Source organism: Colias philodice, chromosome 7 (genome assembly GCF_061535455.1).
Source record: "Colias philodice isolate Cphi_HAF_F1 chromosome 7, ilColPhil1 Martin Lab GWU primary, whole genome shotgun sequence".
Taxonomy (NCBI): Eukaryota; Metazoa; Arthropoda; class Insecta; order Lepidoptera; family Pieridae; genus Colias; species Colias philodice.
In genome coordinates, this window is record NC_143092.1 from 8,818,034 (window position 1) to 8,824,033 (window position 6,000).

Genomic DNA, 6,000 nt, shown 5'->3' on the forward strand with positions numbered 1-6,000 from the left:
AACTTGAAAAAACTTACCGAACTAGAGACTACAGAGAGCAGTGTGTCATTTATCCCATTTTAAAGAAGCGTAAAATTAGAAGAGCTTCCGTGATTGGTCGAACCGTTTAAAATCTTACGAATAGATATCCGATACTTTATACATATTACAATATAGTTTACCTCGTGGCTCGTACCATCCAGATTTATTCAACGTAGAGTCGAGACTTCATACAATATATAAAAAAATATATAGAATTCCTGAAGAATGCGCCATTAAGCCTTTATTACTGGAATTCATAAACTTCGCTTGTTATGAATTCCGAAAAAGAGGTCTTAATAAAGAGAAAGTTAATATAATAATAAAAAGTTATTATTTAAACGTGACTTTTCGGTTCAGTGGTGATATTTTTAAATAACTTAAGAACTAAATATCATAATACTACATTAAATATGTATTTTTACACCAATGTTCATTGTAGTTTTGTAAAATTCATTGAAGGTTATAATTTAACTTCTGTAATACATTTACTATTAAACATACATTCAATTTGAGCTACATAACAATTATAACAAGGATTATAAGGGACTACTTGTTTAATTGAGAAGTCAACATTAAGTTTTAAAGCTTAGCAAATTACAGTTTTGACCCTAGAAAATCAGCTTCATTCAGGAACTATGGTCATATATTAGTTTAAAGACGGGTTTTAATCCCAGGCAAAGAACTCATTGTGTGAACCTTCAAGATTTACGGAAGGTTCCTATTACTATACATACAAGTATACAGTAAAATCAGGCAATTTTTGTCCCTACTTCAATAACGCCCTGTGTACATTATTCTCATATAACGAAAGAATCAAAAAATGTAAGCATTCCAGTACTCTTACTTGATCGCATAACTAAATAATTATCAATTGGTGATTAAACGAACTTACCTGTAAGTGTAGTTCAATCGAAATTATAATTGGCTTCGTCCGAGAGATTAGCAAATGCTATAGTACTTGTAGCATTTGCTAATCTCGAAGGACGAAGCCAGGTATAATTAGTAATTATAATAAACTGGACATAACTAGCCCACTGGACAAATGGACATTCCATGTCATGCATGGTAAGAGGGAATCTGTTACCATGCTTTTCTTTGAAACAAAGGTGTACAAATACACTGAAATAAAATAAAAAAAAATGTTCGTATCGTTCAAAAAAAAGTATCTTGACCACAGAACTATAATTCCCTATATAGTAAGAACCTACCTAATTATTTTTGAATTATCTAGTAATATATTATGGGTACCTAAGTATTTCAACGGTCCGTTGACTACAACAATTCCATTTATAACATTACCTACATTCAAGAACTTGTTACCCCAATAATAAAGCTTATTAAAATGACATTACATTATTTGCTACTACCAAACATCATGAATTATGATACTCGAAGGGTGTAATTCATTTTACCGCAGCAAAGCGGGCGCGGCGTCCAATATTTTACAAACAGACATCCTTTGCATAATTGCCGCTATCTTTACACCCTAATAAATATTGTAACTAGTTACCCGAGGCTCTTAAATTTTCGCTTTAAGTACGTTTACGTACATACCATCGATGTTGCGAAAATTTGAGTATTTATTACAATTATGGTCAAGGTTGTTGGCGGTTTTGTGACGCTATCTATCAGTTCTTCCTGTTTTATTAATAACACGTGATTTTATTGGGGCAACTATGGAGTCTCTTGCCGGTTCTTCTCCATAGATACTGCTTTCAGAATTTTTGGTAAATGTTAAAATATTTTATGACGAAAAGTGCTTCTAGAAGAAGTCTAATTGAAAAAATAAATGTTTGAGTTTGAGTTTTCCGAAGAAGTAATCAAGCTAGTCATATTATAGACCATTTTATATGCTACATTTGTCAGTCTAATGTAATAAAGGTCCACTATCTTGGCCCATTACCAAGCAGTGAGTTTAATGCGAATTTCCATAAGGAACACATAAATTGTTTAAGCTCCGTATATTGCTTCACTTGAGGATCTAACCCATGTGTTTGTGATCACAATAATTATATCAATAAATTATTATACACGACGATTTATGTAACAGCTTTGAACATACATCCTTCAACGTTATCTTATACATGTATGTATATTGTATATGTTTCTTGAAATAAGTGTGTTTCCAAATACTCAAAATTGTAATGTTCCGAAGAGGTCTAATAATTTATTAAAAATCAGCAATACATTTTCACATAAAAACAATTTGAATAATAATAATTTTCTCACTCCCAATTTTCTCAAAAATAAAATATACCAAGCCTCTTTCACGAAGTAAAGATTTTGACTGTGATGTTGAGAGACTGACTTTTTATGTTAAATAGCTTTTAAAATCGGTCAATTCGTTTTTGAGTTAATTAATGTGAAACAATCTTCCTCCTTGTAATCTTCAAAATCCTTGTAGTAAAGTTTAGGTACACAATATAGTTACGAACATTTTGAAGGCAAGAAATTATTGATGCAGTAGGTAGGTGTCTATAAATTGACCCATCTTTTTTAGAGATAGTAAAAAAGTCCCAGCTCAAAATTTTATTGTGCCATCTGCATTTGTTTATTTAAAGATTACAACAACTCCAAACAAAATTGTTACAGTGTTGTCATGTTTTATTAAAAACAAGTGAACGCGAAGCAAAAGGATCGTTTCCTCGAAATTCCATTACTATTGGATGTTGGAAAAGTCCCAAAATTGCAGTCTTATAGTTGCTTTGAAGTTATCCTCAACAATAGAGATGACCTTGTCCTTGTAAATATATCGAGCAAGAGACAAATGAAATTTCCTCCTCTCAATGGCTCCCATTAGATGAGACATGTCTTGACTTGTTATAAACTTCTTGTTGATCAAAATTCTTGGTACTCGGAAACCATTATGGAAGTTAAGGCTTGTTTGATGTCTCAATTTAGTTACAATTTTTAATGGTGTTAAAAGTGGATCTGTTTCACAATTTATTATTATTTTTGCTCGCATAATACTTTGTTTGTTCTAGAAAATGTTTTAGTTCCAAATAATATGTTGAATTTCCTAGTAAGATTATACAATTACCAACAATCATTTATAATCGAATTTATTTGTCAAAACCACGGTTTTGATACAAATGTATATACTTCTCTGACATTTGGATAAATAGAATAGATTACATTGACCTTTGGCTATCAATTCCCAATTATTTATGTTACATTTAATTGCGTATCAATCCCATACATTAAGAATTATTATATTCTACTATCGTTTGTGCCATTTGTCTAGGCCTGCTGGTTTTATTACAACACAGCTTGATATGCTCTTAATTTTAGGTAAATTTCTACAACTTATTGTGTACAAATGATATGCCTCATTGACTTTTTTGTGTCATGTATATAAAGAAGCTTTTATGTTGAATTTACGTGTTGAAGTAGCTTTCGTATTTCGCGTAAGTAAGAACTATCTCTTCAACTTTCTCGTTTATTGTATTTAACTTATTTATAACTAGCAATGCCCTGCGGTTTCACCCGCATAGATAGCGATATCGTTACAGTGAAAAGTCTACTATAGGTCGGACTATAGGTTTAATTTTTAATCACATGAAAATCACCCGTCCCGCACTACGGCCTTTTTTTTTTGTTTTAGTGGGAAAATCTTTCATAGATACCCACGGCCTCCGGGGGAGGGGCCGTGGGTTATGTCGGATTCCTACCGACCAAAACCCCACTGTGTTCCGTCAAGACGCATGTTGGTAGAATTCCTCCGTGACCCCCGCACTACTTCCTGCTCGAACAGTATACCTACTATTTTCTGTAGGTTGACACTTTTAAAAATTCGTTATATCTTTTGAATGGAATATCCAATTCTTTTCATTTAAAAAGTATTTTGCTGGTATTGAAACAGTCTATAATAAAACATCATATTTTAATGGGATAAGGATTAATATATGTGTATGGATAACATGGTTTGATTACTGTCGGCACTTCTATTTACTTTGAAAACGTAAAAAAGTTGTAGTAACATAACTACTGAAGATGGGCATATGGTATCGCGGACTTTCTTGTAGATATTGATCCATTCTATAATACCGTAGAACATTTTTTTGTTCTATCTTCAATAGATTCCGCAGCGCACGCGATGACAGAAGTTTCATTGAGGAATTTTTTACACCTTGGGTTACATTATTGCATTTTTAGTAAGGATCTCTAATTTTTTTGAAAATGCAATATAGCCTATGTTGCTCAGTAAAGATGCAGCTTTCTAATGGTGAAAGAATTTTTGAAATCGGTCCAGTAGTTTATGCGTGAAAACCATACATACATACATACATACATACATACATACTTACAAACTTTTCCTCTTTATAATATTAGTATAGATAGTAGTAGGATTGAAAATTCGGTGTTAATTAAATACAGTATAATCATCCAGAGCTTCCCGAAAATTAGCTTTAAATCAATACAAACCTAAACAATCGATATTCATTGTAAATGATTATTTTAATTAAAATGTCGCATCCAGGCACTCGTAGGTAAATGAGAATTGAATGCTGGAACAATCAAAACAATTAATAATAGTTTGTCGCTCATAGAATTGTTACACGTCTAATTTGGACGGATTATAGTCAGAATCCCTTCCTAATAGTGAATTATTCGCCGGGAAATTTCGACGGCCGGTAATGTAGTCGAAATGTGAATTGTTACTGGATTCAGAATTGCGATGGAATTTCCCAAGCAAGATATCGAGTTCGCATTATAAATTTGTCCTAATTGATATTCAAGACTCATCATTTCCACAAATAGAAAATATTATTGAGATATCAAGGTGTCCTTGGTGTAATTATTTTTGGAGATATTTTTTAATAGTCTTTGTTGTGAGTCTATGGTATAAAAATATGATTGTTTATGTTTTAAACTCTATAGAATATAATATATAATAAAAAAACAACATTTGCAAAGTAACATTCATAAGCAAAACATAATTTAACGCAGTTCCATGTTCGGCATCGGTCGATTTTCTCTGAAATGCATATGATTTATATATTACTAGTGGCCCGCCCCGGCTTCGCCCGTGGTACATATTTCGCAATAAAAGGTAGCCTATGTCCTTTCTCGGGTATCAAAATATCTCCATACCAAATTTCATGCAAATTGGTTCAGTAGTTTAGGCGTGATTGAGTAACAGACAGACAGACAGACAGAGTTACTTTCGCATTTATAATATTAGTATGGATTTATTATTATATATTTATGTGTTATTGATTTGGTTATAAGTTTGGTGTAATTTTTATTTTATTTACGTATAAGTACTTCAGTTTATTGACATGAGTTCATTCACATCACAATTCAACCGCCCAGAAAGGAAACGAATAATTTTCTCATTACCAGTACGTAACACACATTGAATAGATCAAGAATTTTCTTATTTAATGTTTATAAATCAACTTATATGGTACTACCATAGTATAAAGAGAGTAAGTAGAGCGCACGGTACCTATACTCGCGAGGCGCAGGGTTGTCTTGTCACTTGTCACGTTGATATTTTAAATAATTGTATAAACAAACACCGATCACTGACAGCAATGGCACGCCCCTAACGAGAACGGTCCATGAGAAGGAACTGAGCATCGTTGTGTGCGTGCGCCAAGCTTGCGTACGTACATGAAAGGGGGCGTGGCCAAGCGCTCTGCGTATATACCAACGGCGCGATGTACCTATGTTCGAATATAACTTACTTACTCTCTTTATACTGTGGTAGTACCGAGGACGTATCAAGATAGATTCAGTCACGCGATCATAGCTGTCACGTGGATAAAACAGATTCGAAGCCTAGCCCTCGAGGCCTAATGTTTTAGTGAAGTAATGTAACTAAATTGTATATGTACTTCGTTTGATCTTTTTATTTGAATTGTGTAAAAATTGTAGCTTGGTATTTAAAGGCATGAAATATCGTAATGCTTTACTGCGAACATGATCAGACTGTGACTTATCTTGACGGTTATTAAAAAAATACGTGTGTCA